General features: G+C 41.3%; 2 long non-coding RNA genes across 9 annotated transcripts in view; one reads left to right on the top strand and one right to left on the bottom strand.

The window, feature by feature from the left end:
• Positions 1–20,216, top strand: part of LOC131274641 (uncharacterized) — a 72,362-nt gene that overhangs the window by 24,169 nt on the left and 27,977 nt on the right. For 2 of the 4 annotated variants that reach the window (XR_009181946.2, XR_009181944.2), the window contains exon 2: positions 2,717–2,986. This is a non-coding gene — a long non-coding RNA (uncharacterized lncRNA). Of the gene's footprint in view, positions 1–998; positions 1,088–2,716; positions 2,987–6,569; positions 6,647–20,216 lie in introns of those variants that run through there. The other 2 variants (XR_009181943.1, XR_009181945.1) reach the window with 2 other exon arrangements.
• LOC111761548 (uncharacterized) overlaps positions 1–20,216 on the bottom strand; it is a 40,219-nt gene that overhangs the window by 1,341 nt on the left and 18,662 nt on the right. For 2 of the 5 annotated variants that reach the window (XR_009181936.1, XR_009181942.1), the window contains exons 6-7: positions 8,245–8,353; positions 852–1,350 (exon numbers count right to left, since the gene is read on the bottom strand). This is a non-coding gene — a long non-coding RNA (uncharacterized lncRNA). Of the gene's footprint in view, positions 1–851; positions 1,369–8,244; positions 8,357–19,604; positions 20,048–20,216 lie in introns of those variants that run through there. The other 3 variants (XR_009181939.1, XR_009181937.1, XR_009181941.2) reach the window with 3 other exon arrangements.

Genomic DNA, 20,216 nt, shown 5'->3' with positions numbered 1-20,216 from the left:
ATCATAAAGCAAGTACGGCTTGGGGACAGAAAGAGATTAAGAAGGACATTGAGAGCAGGAAAACTGGAAAAGAATTGTTGAATTGGAAAAGGAAGTGTTGTAGAATTTGAGAGAGGTTCAATTATTTGCGTATAGAAAGGCCAGGACTCAGGAATGATTCTGAGAAGGAAAAATGATTTATTGACAGCCGGCCAGACTCAGGAGCTTTCTGTTGCAAACCTGAGCCCCTAACAAGATTTTCGAGTCCCTTTTATACAGAGAGGACAGGCCAAATGGTCCTTTTGTTTCAGTTCTCAATAGGCTTGAATTAGCATATATCTTTCACATCTTAGGTAAGCTTTTAGCATGGACTTCAAACATTCTAGATATGCTTTTAGCACATTTGGTTTGCATTTTCCCTGAATATTTAAAGTTTATAGACTTTGCATTGTTAAACTGTTTCCTGGGACTGGAGTTGTTGCCATGGTCACCAAGGGCAGGACTGCAGCCTCTTACCGTCTCACACCCACAAATAAGACAGCTTAGGTTATCTCCAAAGAGACAAAGAGCCTCCCACCCACAGCCCACATCATTTCCCCCTTATGCCAAAGTTTAACTTGCTAAGCTTTGGCATAATTATTGTTGGAGCTATGAAGTGGATGGCTGTTTGTTGTTTTGATTGATTACTTATCAATTTTCAGTGTAGCATCCAGGAGCCTGTTCCTAGAAGTTCAGAAGTTTTCACTCCAGACAGCAGAATCCTGGTGCAGGGGCCCCCTGCAGTCATCCCGGGGCCACCGGCGCCCACATAGATCTCCAGCCAGGCTCCAGATCCATCTATCAATCTTGTTTCACCCTTAAAGAGTTTATACCTTTAATCTTAAAGAGGTGCTGAAGGGAGATGATCTCTTTTCTGTAACTGCTTCCTGCTGGCCATGGGCTATGGTCATTGCCTAACAAGGTGTCAAACTCTATTTTATTTTAGCTGGAGGAAGATGGATCCGGCATTCTGTACGAAGCTTTATGAAGTTTTCATATGGTTAATAAGATGTTCACTCTGAAAGAAACAAACTTAATTAAAATTAAAAGAGGACATGGGATTACAGAGGTAGGCAGGGTTAGGTGCCTATAAAGATGGCACCCCTTTTTAAAAGCTGGTGGGAACAGTATATATATATATATTTCCCTAAGTTATTTATTTTTAGAGAGAAATTGTAATAGATACTTAGCTTTGTTTGAAGACACATTTCAAGCTGTTTAATGATTGCCACTCATGTGCTCTGTCAGATGCTCCTGGTGAACTGGCACCCTTTGGGCAATTGGTTTCATTCAGGATTAGTACATCAAGTTGGAAATTTTCTTAGTTTTTAGCTGTGGGAGTGATCAGAACTACAGAATAAAGGTTTTTTACATTTTGGTTTTAATTGTACAATTTCTAATAACTTTGACTGTTCAATAGGAGACTCATTATAAGCAAACAAGCCTCATTTTTGCTACGCAGTAGAGTACAGTAGCATAGTAAATTGACTGAGCCTGGCTGAGCCTGCCACCTTATTCTATAGACATGTTTATTAACTGTTTAGAAAATGAATTTACCAGGAATCTAACATGTCTAATATACTTTTGCACTTGATTCAAAATAGAAAAGATAACGCTATAATTATTAGGTATATATTTAGTACAGGATAAAAGTACAGCACTTTAATATTAATTAATGTATTACTTAATGCATAAGGATTCTGAGTTGCAATTAATAGTTTTAAGTTTCAGGTTTGTAATACTTTACATTTTATCTCTCCATGGGAGCAGGCCATAATGCCAATTGTGTTTAAGTTTTATTTACAGTATCCTGGTATCATGGCTCCACTTAGCATGTTCTTCACAATGAGCAAGTTGCAGCATCATTGATCCTAGAGAGAGTTTCCAGTATTCTACCAGCCTGGTGCATAGCGCTCTCTGGCACCATGGAACAGTGCCAGTCTGAAGGTGATATCCATTGTACACTTGACTGTACTGAGTCATCATTGGCTATTGCAGTAGCTTGAAACGGCAACATAGTTTCCATCGACCAGGAGCAGAGTCAGAGGCTGATACAGCAAATATTTCTAAATGAGGGGTCAGTGACCACCCTAGCCAATAACTCACATGGAGAGGCAACCTGTAATGTATTCAAGGCCTGGTTTGAATGCACAAAAGAGTTTGACAATGTTAATGTTTATTCCTTGTTTTTATATATATTTTTAACAATTTAATGCAACACATCATATATCAAATGACTGTTTACTTATACACTTTTACCATTAAGATAATAGTAGGTATTTTACTTAAGTTATAGAAGGAACAAACTATTTTTCATTGTTAATTTGAAAACAGAAGATTCCCAATAGAATCAAGATAACTTTTATTATTATTTACTTAAATATGCACCTTGCGGTGGCCTTCAGACAGGTTTTATTACCACGAAGTTATTCTTTGCAACCAATACTAATCCAAGTTTTTAGTGAACAATGACTTCTAGAACTAGAACTATTTAAACATTTTCAGTTTGGAAGACGTTTTACAAACTCTTTATAATTGACTACAACCACAGACAGTTTAGGTTAAGGTTATCTATGAAGAGACAAAGAGCCTCCCACCCATAGCCCACATCAGAAGCAATGAAGAAATTCTAGATTAATGGATTTGGAACTGCTTTTGTGTTTGTTCATTAAATGTCAATGTGTTGTCGTTGTTTCAGCATGTGTGAAAAAGAGAAAGAAAAATGAAGGAAGAAGGGAGAAAAAGGAAGAACAAAGAGAGAGGAAAAGGAAGAGAATGGGGAAAAGGGAGAAAGAAAAAAGGAAGAAAGAGGAAGAGAAAAGGAAGAAAGAGAAAGAGAAAAAGGAAGAAAGGGAGAGAAAAAGGAAGAAAGAAAAAGAAAAAGCAGAAAGAAAAAGGAAGAAAAGAGAAAAAGGAAGAAAGAAAGATTAAAATGAAAGACGTAAAAGTTAAGCGAATATTGAAAAAGGTAAGAAGTTTGTGGGCGTGCTAACTGAAATGTTATAAGGTGTATTTTTAAAATGGTTAGTGTTATAAAATCAGAAATGGGAGATATGCGGGACAGAACTAGCATGCATATAGCAAGTTGTAAAAGTATAGTGGTAGCATTCAGTGAGATAATGTATTTTGTAAAAGTAAAACAAGCCTGCATGAATACAAAAAGTGCAAAAACTGTGTGAAAGGTCAGCAGTGGACTTTCACAGCTCTTCAAGGCTGTCTGCCCTGACTGATGGCAATGAATCTGGCTGCGTAGACGAAACCTGTGGCAGTGACCCTGCTAAGAAACATCAGAGACAATGGTATCTTACGGCCCTAGAACAGGCAAACCATTGGGGCAAGCTGTAAGGTCCCTGCTGCTCAATCAAATTCTTAAATGTTTGGGTAAGACAAAACTATACTCTCTGCTGTAATTAATAAATACAATGTTTTCTCATGTTACTGGAGTTTGTAATGACTTAGCCTGTGAATTGGATGGGGCCAGCCCTAATATCAAGGACTGGCTTATATAGCCCTGTTGGTTGGGAATCTTAAGCCCATGAGAAATGAAAGTCTATTTATTAAATGTCTGTTAGTTGGAAGTCTTATTGTTTGTTGTTGCAGCTATACATTATGTGTGAAATGCTTGAATATGAATCAGACTTTAATAATGAAACACTGTGTCCTTAAGTGATTTGATGAACTGTAAGTGATAGATAAATGTACCTTGTTGAATGTATATGTAAATCCCTTGTTTTTAATTTGAACAATCCTGGGACTGAATATATTGACAGAAAAATTTAATGAGTATTGTTCAAACCTAAAAGTGAAAATAACATACAGGAAGCGTTTTTAATCAGTGAAATGTCATTTGTGTAGACTTTGCAAAAACAAAAAGGGGGAAATGTGGGAAACTGGCTTTCCTGTTCCTTATTGTAAATGTTCCTATTGTAGATGTTGCAGTTGTTCCCTCTTATTGTAGATGATGTTGCAGTTCTTTTTTTTTTTTTTAAGATTTATTTATTTAATTCCCCCCCCCCCCCATTGTCTGTTCTCTGTGTCTATTTTGCTGCATCTTGTTTCTTTGTCCGCTTCTGTTGTCGTCAGTGGCACGGGAAGTGTGTGCGGCACCATTCCTGGGCAGGCTGCACTCTCTTTCGCGCTGGGCGGCTCTCCTCACGGGCGCACTCTTTGTGCATGGGGCTCCCCTACTCCAGGGACACCCCTGGGTGGCACGGCACTCCTTGCACGCATCAGCACTGCGCATGGGCCAGCTGCACACGGGTCAAGGAGGCCCGGGGTTTGAACCGCGGACCTCCCATGTGGTAGACGGACGCCCTAGCCACTGGGCCAAGTCCGCCGCCGATGTTGCAGTTCTGATAGCAAAAAGCTGCTTTGTAGTTTCCAAAAAATACGAGATCCAGAAGCTGTGAGTCCCCTGGTCCCAGCTTTATCTCCTCTCTCAAGTCTCTCTCTCTGTCCTTTATTTCTGTAAATTCTGTGTCGCCTTCCCTTCGAGGCAACTAATTGCTGACTTAGCGCAGCACTGCACAATTTACAGGTTTTGAAGAAATGTATAACGGGCTTTATCTGTCATTGCAACATCATGCAGAACAATTCCAATGTCCCCAAAATGCCCCACGGTCACCTATTGTCCCTCCTCTCTCCCCCTCAGAGCCTCTGGGAACCACTACCTTTATACCAATGTTAAAATTTCTTCTGTTACTATGACAATAATAAATCTACTTTGGTCCGTGGTTTGGAGAAGACATTTAACATTGCATTTGTATGAATTTGCCTTATAAAATCTTCTCAATTTTTCTTTTTTCAATGAGAAACTTGAGTTTGCTTGTAGTTATTGTGTACAATTCTGGATTAAGACTTTCTGCTAGTGATCTCTTTGGTTTATTTTTATTGTTATGAAGAGTTTTAAATATTCTTATGATATTTTGCTTTTTTATTGAGATGTAACTTACGTACATCAAAGTGTATAACTCTTAATTTCTTACATACGTGTGGCTTTTTACATATGTGTGGACCTTCAGCAGCAGCAGCTTAGACCAAGTTACTGACTATATTCAGTTCCCCAGAGGACTCGCTTGTGCCCTTTTTCAGTTAATACTTTCCCCTATTATTACAACTTTGCTCACCGTATTTATTTTTCTTATTCTCAAACTTCACATCAATGGAATTACACAGCAATATTCTTTTATGTCTGACTTTGTGCAGTATTATGTCTGTGGGACCCATCCATACTGATATTGCCTTTTCCTTTTTTCTTACTGAGGAGTACTCTATCGTACGGATATACCTCTGCTTATCTATCTGCCTACTGATGCACATTCAGTTTTTTTCCAGTTTCTTCAAATTCTTAATAAGCACAATTGGCTCACATGCACACAAAAACTGCGTGCACAGACAAGTGACAAGAGATTTTTAAAAGTTTTTTTTTCCAAACCATTCAAAAATTACAACAGGTGAAATTATACTTGACAGACAACATGAAACTAAAAGCCGTATTTCACAAACCATTCAAGAATCATATCTGGGGAAGCGGATTTGGGTCAACTGATAGTTCATCCGCCTACCACGTGGGAGGTCCAGAGTTCAAACCTGACCTGTGTGGCGAGCTGGCCCACGCGCAGTGCTGATGCCCCCAAGGGGTGCCTGCATAGGGGAGCCCCACATGGAAGGAGTGCACCCCATAAGGAGAGCCGCCCCACGCAAGAAAAACGCAGCCTGCCCAGGAGTGGCGCCACACACACAGAGAGCTGACTCAGCAAGGTGACGCAACAAAAAGAGACACAGATTCCTGGTGCCACTGACAAGAATACCAGCAGACACAGATGAACACACAGTGAATAAACACAGAGAGCAGACAACTGGGGGGGAAGGGGAGAGAAATTTTTTTAAAAAGTGCCAGTCTATACCACTTGCCTGGAAAGGGGAAAGTAAACATTTTCTTCCCTGTTTTTGCTAAGGAAATCTAAGCAGTTACATGCCTTCAACAATTCAATTATTTACATTTCAGGTTTGGTATCTGTGTGTGTTATTATAAAAACATTTTTTTGAGGTACTGAGGCTGGGGATTGAATCTGGGACCTTGTAAGTGGGAAGCTGGTGCTCAACCACTGAGCCACATCAGCTTCCCTAAGTTTTTTATCATTTACTTATTTTATTTGTTTTTGTTTTTAAGGAGGCACTGGGAACCAAACCCAGGACCTCACACAGGGTAAGTAGGTTTGAGCCACATCCGCTCCCCTGGAAATACATTTTAAAACTCTTGAAAATGTAAGTACATTTTTAAAAAAGACTTATTTACTTATTTCTCCCCATCTCCTCATTGTTTGCACTTGCTGTGTCTGTTCATTGTGTGCTCATCTTCCTTTTAGGACACACCGGGAACTGAACCTGGGACCTCCCATGTGGGAGGGAGATGCCTAATCGTTTGTGTCACCTTCCTCCCTGTTCTCTCATTATGTTTTCCTCCTTGTGTCTCTTGTTGCATTATCTTGTTGCATCAGCTTGCTGCGCCAGCCCATCACGTCAGCTCACTATCTTGCTTGTCTTCTTAGGAGGCACAAGGAACCAAACCCTGGACTTCCCATGTGGTAGGTGGGAGCTCAATTGCTTGAGCCACATCTGCTTCCCTGTAAGTGCATTTGAGGTTTGTAATGAATATTACTGTACGTGGCGTTTTGGTGGGACTATCTGTGGGCATCTAGTAATTCCATTCTCCTTTATCTTGTTGACAATTTCAAATGCATCAAAGCAGTCATGCTACAGTGCATGTTTAAACAACTGGCTTTGGGTGGGTAGGGTGGGGCGGGGATTACACTGGTTTGCAGTGTTTGCCAATTCCCATGGTGTAAATGCTCCCACCATGGCTGATTTCAAGCTACTAGCGTGATGTTATTGAATGTGGAAGTGGTGAAAGATGCTTTCAATTGATCCTGGCCTGACAGGATGATACAAGCCAGCTCTAGCAAACTCTTGCTCCCAAGTTCTGTCATTTTTGGCATCACTGCTTACAGACATCAAAAAATGCCAGAGAGAATGTGATAGGATATCGTAACCTCATCTTTGTGGTTGTGAATCAAATCACGTTCCCCACAAAGACCTGTTCAAACCTACTCTCAGCTCATTGGACTCACCCAGGACAACTAACAAAAGGATGATGATGAACATCGCCCAGCCCAAGAAGCAGAGAGTATCTACAACTGCAAGCAAGGCAGTTCCATCTGTCTGCAGCTCTGGCAAACTAAGACATTTGGTAGCATGATGATTTGGAGACAAGTGAATTAACTGCTCACATGCCATGATCTCAATAGGGTACTGAAGAGGGTGCACTTGAAAGACATGGGACTCTCTTTTCTCCCAGAAAAATAACTAGAGGATGGGATGAAATGGGCTGGAAAAAAATCTTCTAGGGTTTAGGACACCAGGGGAAGGCTGGAGACTGCCCAGAAGAGAAAGGGACAAAGGAAAAGAATTGCAGTGGCAAAACTGTGAGTTAAAAGCCCTGGGTGCTACTGCCAGCACGCACCCCGCTCTACAGACACTTTTGAATTCCCAGACCTCTGGGCTGGCTATGGACAAAGGGGGCCTCAGGGAGCCCCTTCCCCAAGAAAGGGTAGAGAGAGGGACAGCCTAAGGCTGACTCAGCTTTTGACCCACAGATTTGTGGGTCACAGGGCTGTGTCCCACGAGCCCTTCCAGGCTGCGTTGCTGAGAACGCAGAGTGAAGTGGAATTATTTCTTACCAGGAAAAACGAGGGGGCTGCTAGCCAAGGCTAGAGAACTGTCTCTGAGAATGTTTATTTTTTTTAAGATTTATTTTTTATTTATTTCTCTCCCCTTCCCCCCCAGTTGTCTGCTCTCTGTGTCCATTCGCTGTGTGTTCTTCTGTGTCTGCTTGTATTCTTGTCAGCGGCACCAGGAATCTGTGTCTCTTTGTTACATCATCTTGTTGTGTCAGCTCTCCATGTGTGTGGCGCCACTCCTGTGCAGGCTGCACTTTTTTTGCTCTGGGCAGCCCTCCTTACAGGGTGCACTCCTTGTGCATGGGGCTCCCCTATGCGGGGGACACCCCTGCATGGCATGGCACTCATTGCGTGCATCAGCATTGCACTTGGGCCAGCTAACCACACAGGTCAGGAGGCCCTGGGTTTGAACCCTGGGCCTCCCATATGGTAGGTGGGTGCTCTATCCGTTGAGCCAAATCCGCTTCCCTGAGAAAGTTTAACTTACAAAGCTCTGCGCCTCCAGGCAGGATCCTCTATCACATTGATCTGGTCCCTGTTGCAGCAAACACACTCTGACCAGGCATTGAACTGAGAGGGCGTCCAAAGAGCGCCATCTGCTGGCAGAACAGGGAAGTGCAGGTAAGAAAATTAAGAATAAATAAAAGGATTTTTCCAACCTTTATAGCCTCCCTCCCCTAGACCCTAGGAAGCCATCTGCAACCCAATACTGGGTTCAGAGCCCAGTTTTGAGCAACTAACAGGGACAGTCCTAATGATATAATCCTAATGATCCAGGTGGAATGAATAATCAAGTAGCAGCACTAACACCCAACCTCCTGCCACTAAATCTCTATAAGAGAGAGAGAAATTGAACATCTAATTAAATTGCTAAACTAATCAGATGTCTAGACATCAGCGAAACATCACGAGTCATGCCAAGATAAGGGAAGACATGACCCAAGAAAAGAAATATACCAGGAAGCAGATTTGGCTCTACTGATAGAGCATCTGCCCACAATGCGGGAGGTCCAGGGTTCAAACCCAGGGCCTGCTGGCCCATGTGATGATCTGGCTAACGTGCAGTGCTGATGTGCACAAGGAGTGCCGTGCCGTGTAGGAGTGTGCCCCACGTAGGGGAGCTCCACGCGCAAGGAGTGTACCCTGCAAGGAGAGCCGCCCCGTGCAAAAAAAGTGCAGTCTGCCCAGGAATGGTGTCGCACACACAGAGAGCTGATGCAGCAAGATGATGCAACAAAAAAGAGATGCAGTTTCCCAGTGCCGCCGGATAATGCAAGTGGACACAGAAGAACACACAGCAAATGGACACAGAAAGCAGACAGGGGGAAGGGGAAAGGGGAAGGAGAAGGAGAGAGAAATAAATAAAATAAATCTTAAAAAAAACACATTAGAGGCATATAACTATGACTCAAAATGATAGAAGAAAGAATAAGTGATTCAGAAGACAGAACAGCTGAAACTGCAGAGAGAGAAGAACAGAGAGAAAAGAAAGGAAAAAATTGAGCAGTTGCTTAGGGAGTTACATCACAGCATGAGGTGAAAACATATGTCATGGGAGTTCCAGAAGGAGAGGAGAAGGGAAAAGGGGCATAAAGCGTATTTGAGGAAATAATGGCTGAAAATTTCCCAACTCTCATGAAAGAAATGAACTTACATGTCCAAGAAGCACAGAGTACCCCAATCAGAATAAATCCAAATAGACCTACTCCAAGACCTTTCCTACTCCAAATGTCAAATGTCAAAGATAAAGAGAAAATTCTGAGCAGCAAGAAAATTATGAGCAGCAAATTCACATACAAGAGACATCCAGTAAGACTTAGTGAGAATTTTCTCATCAGAAACCACGGAGGCAAGAAGACAGTGGTATGATACAGTTAGGATGCTGAAAGAGAAATACTGCCAGCCAAGATATCTTTATCCAGAATAAGTGACCTTCAAATATGAAGGTGAATATTAAATATTCACAAACAAAGAGAAACTAAGTGAGTTCATAATAAAGAAACCAACTTTGGGAAGCGGACTTGGCCCAGTGGTTAGGGCATCTGTCTACCACATGGGAGGTCCGTGGTTCAAACCCTGGGCCTCCTTGACCTGTGTGGAGCTGGCCCATGCACAGTGCTGATGCGCACAAGTAGTGCCCTACCATGCAGGGGTGTCCCCTGTGTAGGGGAGCCCCATGTGCAAGGAATGTGCCCCATAAGGAGAGCTGCCCAGTGAGAAAGAAAGTGCAGCCTGCCTAAGAATGGTGCTGCCCACATGGAGAGCTGACACAACAAGATGATGCAACAAAAAGAAACACAGATTGCCATGCTGCTGCTGACAACAACAGAAGCAGACAATGAAGAAGATGCAGCAAATAGACACAGAGAACAGACAACCAGGGCAGGGAAAATGGGAGAGAAATAAATAAATAGATAAAAATAAATCTTTAAAAAAAGAAAGAAAGAAAGAAAAGGTATGAGTTGCTTTAAAAAAAAAATGACCCAACTTTGTAGGAAATATTAAAGGAAGCCTTAAAACCTGAAAGAAAAAAAACAGGAGAGAGAGACTTGGTGGAGAATATAGAAGAAAGAATAGCAGAAAAGGTAACCAAAAGAGTAAAAAGACAAAAATAAGATATGACATATGAAAACCAAAGAATAAAATGGTGGAAGTAAATAATGCATTTACAGTAATATCATTGAATGTGAATGGATTAAACTCCCCAATCAAAAGATATAGGCTGACAGAGAGGATAAAAAAACATGAGCCATTCATATGCTGCCTACAAGAGACTCACCCTGGACCCAGGCATACAAATTGGCTGAAATTCAAAGGTTGGAAAAAGATACTCCACGCAAATAGTAACCAGAAAAGAGCAGGGGTAGCTATGCTAATATCAGATAAAAAAGATTTTAAATGCAAAAAAGTTATAAGCGATGCAGAAGGCATTTCTTCTAAAACGATTAAAAGGGATAATCTACCAGGAAGATATAACAGTTGTAAATATCTATGCACCTAACCAGGGTGCCCCAAATTACATGAGACAAACTCTGGCAAAAGTGAAGGGAGAAATAGACATCTCTACAATAATTGTTGGAGACTTCAACACTCCACTCACATCATTAGATAGAACAATAAGACAGAAGAGCAACAAGGAAAGAGAGAACTTGGATGATATGATAAATGAGTTAGACCTGATAGACATACGCAGAACGTTGCATCCAAACTCAGGAGGTTATACATTCTTCTTAAGTGCTCGTCGATCTTTCTTCAGGATAGACCAAACGCTAGGGCAAATTGCAGTTCTCAATAAATATAAAAAAACTGAAATTATAGAAAGCACCTTCTCAGATCATAATGGAATGAAAGCTGGAAATTAAGAATAGACAGGAAAGAGGTAAATTCTCAAATGTGTGAAGGCTAAGCAACACACTCCTACATAATCAATGGATCAAAGAAGAAATTGCAAATGAAATCAGTAAATATATTGAGACAAATGAAAACGCGAATACAATTTATCAAAACTTATGGGATACAGCAAAGGTAGTCTTGAGAGGGAAATTTATAGCCCTAAATGACCATATTAAAAAAGAAGAAAGAGGTAAACTCAAAAGATCTAACAGTACAACTAGAGAAAGTAGAAAAAGAACAGCAAACCAATCCCAAAGCAAGTAGAAGGAAAGGAATAATAAAGATTAGAGCAGAAATAAATGAAATTGAGAACAAAAACCAATAGAGAAAATTTTAAAAAACCCAAAAGCTGGTTCTTTGAGAAGAGCAATAAAATTGAGAAACCCCTAGCTAGACTAACAAAGGAAAAAAATACAAAAGAAGCCAATACAATCAGAAATGAAGGGGGGAAATTATGACTGACCCCACAGAAATAAAAAGTATCATAAAAGGATATTATGAGAAACTATGCCAACAAAGTGGACAAACTAGATTAAATGGACAAATTCCTAGAAACACATAAACAGCCTACACTGACACTACAAGAAATACAAGGGGACTTTTCAGGAGGGGGAGGCAAGATGGCGGCTGAGTGAACTTCCCGGTTACTAGCTCCTGGGGGGAATCGGCTGGGAGGCGTCGGAGACTCTTTGGGACCGGCTGTTTCGGGATTTTTCCTGGTCTGGAGGTGTCTGGACATCGATTTGGAGGGAAGGTAACAGAGAGGATCCATCTGTGAAATATACACGGAGATCCCAGCTACGTGTGGAGGACTCCCTCCTTGGGTAGGTGGAGCCGAGGCAGCTAGCACCGCGGCGGGTGGCGGGCGGGAGAGCCGAGCCGCGCTGTGCTGCGGCGGGCGGCGGGTGAAGGAGCCGAGCCCAGCCGAGCCTAGCTGCGCCGCGGCGGGCGGCGGGCGGGAGAGCCGAGCCGCGCTGCGCCGTGGCGGCGGGCGGTGGGCGGGGAAGCCGAGTCCGGCCGAGCCCGGCTGAGCCGCGTCGGGCGGGGGGGCCGGGCCCAGCTGAGCTCGGCCGAGCCCAGCCGCGCCGCGCCGGGCGGCGAGCGGGAGAGCTGAGCCGCGCTGCGCCGCGCCGGGCGGCGGGCGGGAAAGCCGAGCCCAGCCGAGCCCAACCGAGCCGCGGCGGGAGGGGAAGCTGAGCCCAGCCGAGCCGCGGCGGGCGGCAGGCGGGGGACCCGAGCCCAGCCGAGCCCAGCCGAGCCCAGCCGAACCGCGGCGGGCGGCGGGCGGGGGACCGGAGCCCAGCTGAGCCCAGCCGAGTCTGGCAGCGGGGTTTCTGTTCTTTGGTTTTTTTTTTTGTTGTTGTTGTTGTTGTTCTTGTTCTTGTTGTTCTTTTTTTTTCTTTTTTCAATCCTCTCTTTCTTGTCCCCAATATTCTTCTTATACTATTTTACCTTAACAATACAATAGGTCCTACAGGAAATACCTCACATTTGCTGGGTTTCCTCACCCTCCACTGCCTCATTTCTCTGTGAATAGATTTAGCCTATCTACACTATCCCCTTTCCCCTACAACTTGATATCCTCCACCATCTACTATCTCTCCTATATTCCATCTCCCTTTCTTTGATCCACAAAGTGTCTAACTCTTAATTTCTAATACCTTTGTTTAGTTTTCCATCTGGTATTCGTCCCTGAAACTATTACCTTTCTTTTCTCTTTCCCTCTCTCACGAAAACAATAGCCTCTTAGTACGTACCACATTCCTCCCATATTCAGTCATCTACCTCATTATAGGTACTTTCCTACTACTATAACTCTACACAATTTACATGATCTAACCTCCATCCTCCCAGAACTCATATTGTTGCTTTGTAAACCTATATCACCAATACTACTTCACACTTTTTCCTTCCTTACACAATTGACTTTCCCCAGCACTAATACTTTCCTTTAAAGTGAGCTTAACTAGCAATAAGAAATTGGAATAAGAAGAACAAAGTGACAAAGAGAAGATATAACACTTACGCAAAAACAACAGCTAATTAATCTCCAAGACTAGACAAAGAAGCTAAGGAACTGATTAAACCCGTCAAGAAAAAATGTTAACAAGACAGCAACAAAAATCTACAAACCAAACCAGCAATCAGGAAAACATGGCTGAATCCAATCAACAAACTGAAAATCAGGAAGGGGGGCAGGACTTCGCACAAGCAATGAAAGATCTCAGAACATTTATCACCGACAAATTTGATGAAGTAATGAAAGAGGTTAACAGCGTGAAGACAACACTTGGAGGAGAAATTGCAGACATGCGCAAAAAAATAACAGATATGATGGAAATGAACACCACAATTCAAGAAATCAAAAATACACTTGCAGCAAATATCAGCAGACTAGAAGAGGCAGAGCAGAGAATTAGTGATGTGGAAGACAGTGCATTGGAAATCAAACAGATAGTAGAAGTGGTCAATAAAAAGGTAGAAAAAATCCAGATAGGACTTAGGGACCTGAATGATAATGCAAAACGCTCAAACATACGTATTATAGGCATTCCAGAAGGAGAAGAGAAGGGAAAGGGGTCAGAAGGAGTGTTGCAGGAAATAATGAATGAAAACTTCCCAAATCTACTGAAAGAGACAGATGTACATATCCAAGAAGCACAGTGCACTCCACTGGTCATAAACCCCAACAGGCCCACCCCAAGACATATACTTGTCAAATTATCCAATGCTCAAGACAAAGAAAAAATTCTAAAAGCAGCAAGAGAAAAGAAAACCATCACATACAAGGGAAACTCCATAAGATTAAGTGCTGATTTCTCATCTGAAACCATGGAGGCAAGAAGGCAGTGGTATGATATAGTCAAGGTACTAAAGGAAAAAAATCTCCAACCAAGAATACTCTATCCAGCTAAACTAGCATTCAAAAATGATGGAGAGTTCAAAATATTCACAGATAAACAGAAACTTAAAGAGTATATCAACAAGAAACCTCCCCTTCAAGAAATTCTTAAGGGAATTCTGCAGGAAGAAAGGAAAAAACAGGACAGTCAGAGATGGAGGAGAGTGTAAAAGCAACAAGAAAGACAAAAATAGAAGGGGAAACTAAAATAATACAAACAAAATATAACAAACACAAATCCAACCAAAATATGGCTACCATAAATAACTCTCTAAATGTAATAACACTGAATGTCAACGGATTAAACTCACCTATCAAAAGATTCAGACTGGGACACTGGATAAGGAAATACGACCCATCTATATGCTGCCTACAAGAGACACGTCTTAGACCCAGAGACTCATGGAGGTTGAAAGTGAATGGCTGGAAAACAATCATACAAGCAAACAACAACCAAAAAAAGGCAGGAGTAGCTATATTAATATCAGACAAAATAGACTTTAAATGCGAAACAATTGTGAGAGACAAAGAAGGATACTATATTTTAGTGAAAGGGACAATTTGTCAAGAAGATCGAACAATCATAAATATTTATGCTCCTAACAAGGGCGCCTCTAAATATGTGAGGCAAACGCTGGAAAAACTAAGTGAAAGAATAGATGCATCTACAATTATAGTGGGGGATTTTAATACACCACTATCAACTCTGGACAGAACATCTCAAAAGAGAATCACTAAAGAAACAAAACATTTGAACAGTATATTAGAAGAGCTGGATCTAATAGACATATATAGATCATTACACCCAAACACAGCAGGATATACATTTTTCTCAAGCGCACATGGAACATTCTCCAAGATTGACCATATGCTAGGCCACAAAGAAAGGCTTAATGAATTCAGAAAGATCGAAATCATACAAAACAATATCTCTGACCACAGTGGAGTCAAGCTGGAAATTTGCAAGGGACAGAGACCCAGACTTCACACGACAATTTGGAAATTAAACAGCACACTCTTAGAAAAACAGTGGGTCAAAGAGGAAATCTCAAAAGAAATCAATGACTACCTTGAAACAAATGATAATGATAACACAACATACCAAAATTTATGGGATGCAGCAAAAGCGGTACTGAGAGGGAAATTTATAGCCATAAATTCATATATCAAAAAAGAAGAAAGAGCAGAAATTGAAGAACTAACTGCACATTTGAAGGAATTAGAAAAACAACAACAAAGTAACCCAACAGGAAGAAGAAGGAAGGAAATAACAAAGATAAGAGCAGAACTAAATGAAATAGAAAATAAGAAAGCACTTGAAAAAATAAACAAGACCAAGAGCTGGTTTTTTGAGAAGATCAACAAAATTGACAAACCTTTAGCGAGACTAACAAAGAAAAAAAGAGAAAAGATGCAAATACACAAAATAAGAAATGAGAAAGGTGATATCACCACTGACCCCACAGAAATAAAGACTATCATAAGAGGATACTTTGAAAAACTATATTCCAACAAAAATGACAATTTAGAGGAAATGGACAAATTCCTAGAAATACATAAGCAGCCCATACTGACGAAAGAAGAAATTGATGATCTTAACAAACCAATCACAAGCAAAGAGATAGAATCAGTCATTAAAAATCTCCCAACTAAGAAGAGCCCAGGGCCAGACGGCTTCACAGGTGAATTCTACAAAACATTCCGGAAAGAACTAACACCAATCCTGTTGAAACTATTCCAAAAAATCGAAACAGAAGGAACACTGCCTAATTCCTTCTATGATGCCAACATTACCCTAGTACCAAAGCCAAACAAAGACACCACAAGAAAGGAAAATTACAGACCAATTTCTCTAATGAACCTAGACGCAAAAATACTTAACAAAATACTTGCTAATCGTATTCAACAACACATTAAACGAATTATACACCATGACCAAGTGGGATTTATCCCAGGTATGCAAGGATGGTTCAACATAAGAAAATCAATCAATGTTATACACCATATAAACAGATTGAGAGAAAAAAACCACATGATTATATCTATAGATGCAGAAAAGGCATTTGACAAAATACAGCACCCCTTCCTGATAAAAACACTCCAAAAGATCGGAATACAAGGAAACTTTTTGAACATGATAAAGAGTATATATGAAAAACCTAAAGCCAACATTGTTTACAATGGCGAAATCCTGAAATCCTTCCCTCTAAAATCAGGAACAAGACAAGGATGCCCATTGTCTCCGCTCCTATTTAACATTGTCTTGGAAGTACTGGCTCGAGCACTGAGACAAGAACCAGATATAAAAGGCATTCAAATTGGAAGGGAAGAAGTCAAAATTTCATTATTTGCAGATGACATGATCCTATATATAGAAAACCCTGAGAGATCTTCAACAAAGCTCCTAGAACTCATAAATGAGTTTAGCAAAGTCGCAGGTTATAAGATCAATGCGCAAAAATCAGTAGCATTTCTATACACCAATAATGAGCAAGATCAGGAGGAAATCAAGAAACAAATACCATTCACAATAGTAAATAAAAAAATCAAATACTTAGGAATAAATTTAACTAAAGAGGTAAAAAACTTATACATCGAGAACTATACAAGATTGTTCAAGGAAATCAAAGAAGACCTAAATAAATGGAAGAATATTCCCTGTTCATGGATAGGAAGACTGAATATTATTAAGATGTCTATCCTACCAAAACTGATCTACACATTCAATGCAATCCCAATAAAAATCAACACAGCCTTCTTTAAAGAACTAGAATATAAAACAGCTAATATTACACCAAAAACATATAGGGGACGACAGACTAATAATGAAAACCATAAGACAAAACATAGGATAACTAAAAAATTTAGAAAACTGTACAACCTAAAGTATGGACCACATAGTAAGCACAAATGTTACCTTGTTTGAAAACTATAGTTTCAGAATCTGTACATCAGTTTCAGGAAATATGATATGAATAAGTTAAAAGATTATTGCTGTGGAAGGGAAAAGGTTTTATGGTGGATCTGGGGAAATACTGTATATTGTATATATGAATTTTGGTGATCTAAGACTCTTCTGAAGCTGACATTATGTTAGGATTCACTTTACGGGAAGTTTTGGATCACAGAGTTGTTCAACAATGGCAGCGGAGGAATACTGATATGGGATGTTATTGACAGGATATATATGGTTGACAGGGAGTTATACAGGGCATATGCCCAGGGTATATGGTAATGCCTATATATACTCATAGTGGAAACAATTAAAAACAACAGCTGGGGGGGTACTGGGCTCCTGGCTGGGGGGGTCACTGCTGTGGGCCCTGGGGGAGCAGCGGCAATCCTCCAGGTGCAATGGCAAGAACCAGGAAGGAAGGAGGGCCCAACAGTGGGCTCTTGATACTAATGGCTACACTGCACCTGCAATAAGAACAAGGCCTAGAGTAGCATTGTGCCTGGGGGTTTCCTCCTGACAGCCTTCATGTTACTCAAATATGGCCACTCTCACAGCCAAACTCAGCGTGTAGATGTGATGCATTCCCCCCAGCGTGGGACACGACACCCGGGGATGAGCCTCCCTGGCACCGAGGGATCACTACCACATACCAGCTGAAGAAGCAACTAGAAAATGACCTTGAATTAAAGATTCAATGCGGAACAGCAGAATATACCTGTCTACATATAATAACATGACTTCGGGAAGCGGTTTGACCTAATGTAAGGGGGAAATGGAAAGGAGAAATGAGATTATAAGGCTGTGAGTCTCTAAAAAAGAGTCTGGAGGTTGTCAGAAGGAATACCCCTATGTACAACTGAACAGAGTCTAAGAGATAAGGTAGATACAACCCCAGGTATTGGTTCTTTTGAGGGATAAAGAGACCCACGGGTTCTATGGTCATGGCAGAAGAGGTTCACTGCCATGACAGATGGCCCTTCTTTGGAGCTGGTGTTTCTGCGTGATGGAAATGGACTCAGAGGGGATCTCTTTTCACAAGACTTGCATGCTACTTTATTGGAATTGTAGTTGGTGCTGAGTTTAAGATATATGTAGGGGATTTGAATCTCTGGACTGATAATATGACACCCAGGCCCAGAGCCTCAACAGACTTCAGCTCCTACACTTTGACTTATTGGACTTACTCCACTCAGCTAACATGGAGTTGAAGAAGGTCAACCACCACAACATGGAGCCTAGAGTGTCTACAACTAGAAGCGGGAAGAGTGCATCCAGTACCCATGAGGAATCTAAGCCCTCACTTGACATAGGTGTGCAATGGACACAACCAATCCAATGTCCACAGAGAAAATGTGGAATGGGTGTGGGAACGGTAGCCATGGGGGCTGCTGGGTGTGGGGAACGGGAGGAAGAGATGAGATGTGGAGGCGTTTTCGGGACGTGGAGTTGTCCTGGATAGTGCTTCACGGACAATTACGGGACACTGTAGATCCCCCCAGGGCCCACTGGATGGAACGTGAGAGAGTCTGGGCTATGATGTGGACCATTGACTATGGGGTGCAGTGATGCTCAGAGATGAACTTACCAGGTGCAATGGATGTATCACGATGATGGGAGAGAGTGTTGCTGTGGGGGGAGTGGGGGGCGGGGGCGGTGGGGTTGAATGGGACCTCATATATATTTTTTTAATGTAATTAAAAATAATAATAATAAATAAATATTAAAAAAATACAAGAACTTAACAAATCAATCACATTTAAAGAGATTCAATCAGTTATCAAAAATCTCCCAAGAAAAAAATTTCAGACACAAATGGCTTCACGTGTGAATTCTACCAAAGCATTTCCAAAAGAATTAACAGCAATCCTGTTTAAACTCTTCCAAAAAAATTGAAGAGGAAGGAAAATTACCCAACACATTTTATGAAGCCAACCTCACCCTAATACTAAAGCCAGATAAAGACACTACAAGAAAAGAAAATGACAGACCAATCTCTCTAAGGAACTTAGTTACAAAAGTTCTCAACAAAATACTTGCAAATTGAATCCAACAGCATATCCAAAGATTTGTGCGTCATGACCAAGTGGGATTTATTCCTGGTATGCAAGGCTTTTTCAACATAAGAAAATCAATCATCATAATACACCACATTAACAAATTGAAGGCAAAAAAGCACATGATCATCTCAATTAACTCAGAAAAGGCACTCAACAAAATCCAGCATCCTTCCTTGATAAAAGCACTGCAGAAGGTAGGAATAGAAGGAAAATTCCTCAATATAATAAAAGGCATATATGAAAAACACACAGCCAAGATCATACTCAATGGGGAACAGTTGAAATCTTTCCCTCTAAGATCAGAACAAGACAAGGATGTCCACCATCTCCGTTGTTATTCAACATTGTGATAGAAGTTTTAGCTAGAGCAATTAGACAAGAAAAAAATTTTAAAGGCTTCCAAAGAGGAAAAGAAGAAGTAAAACTCTCACCAGTTACAAATGACATGACCCTATATTTAGAAAATTCTGAAAGATCTACAATAAAGCTTTTCTAAAAAAGATTTATTTATTTATTTCCCTCCCCTTCCCCCCCCCCAGTTGTCTGCTCTCTGTGTCCATTTGCTGTGTGTTCTTCTGTGACTGCTTCTATCCTTATCAGCGGCACGGGAATCTGTGTTTCTTTTTGTTGTGTCATCTTGTTGTGTCAGCTCTCCGTGTGTGCAGCGCCATTCCTGGACAGACTGCACTTTCTTTCATGCTGGGCGGCTCTCCTTATGGGGCTCACTCCTTCTGCATGGGGCTCCCCTATGCAGGGGACACCCCCGTGTGGCAGTGTGTGCAACAGGACTGCCCATGGGCCAGCTCCACATGGGTCAAGGAGGCCTGGGGTTTGAACCACGGACCTCCTATGTGGTAGGCGGATGCCCGATCCATTGGGCCAAGTCTGCTTCCCTACAACAAATCTTCTTGAGCTAATAAATGAGTACAGCAAAAAAGCAGGATACAAGATCAACATGCAAAAATCAGTAGTATTGAACAATCTGAGGAGGAAATCAGGGAGAAAATTCCATTTACAATAGCAACAAAAAGACTCAAATACCTAGGAATCAATTTAACCATTTGGTACATTTTTTATGCTGACAGCTATCTCAAGCCAGGTGCTAAATTTTCATCAGAAATACTTGATATGTATTTGGATTTCATCAGATT

Source organism: Dasypus novemcinctus, chromosome 19, assembly GCF_030445035.2.
Source record: "Dasypus novemcinctus isolate mDasNov1 chromosome 19, mDasNov1.1.hap2, whole genome shotgun sequence".
NCBI lineage: Eukaryota > Metazoa > Chordata > Mammalia > Cingulata > Dasypodidae > Dasypus > Dasypus novemcinctus.
This window is presented reverse-complemented; position numbering and strand designations above follow the sequence as displayed.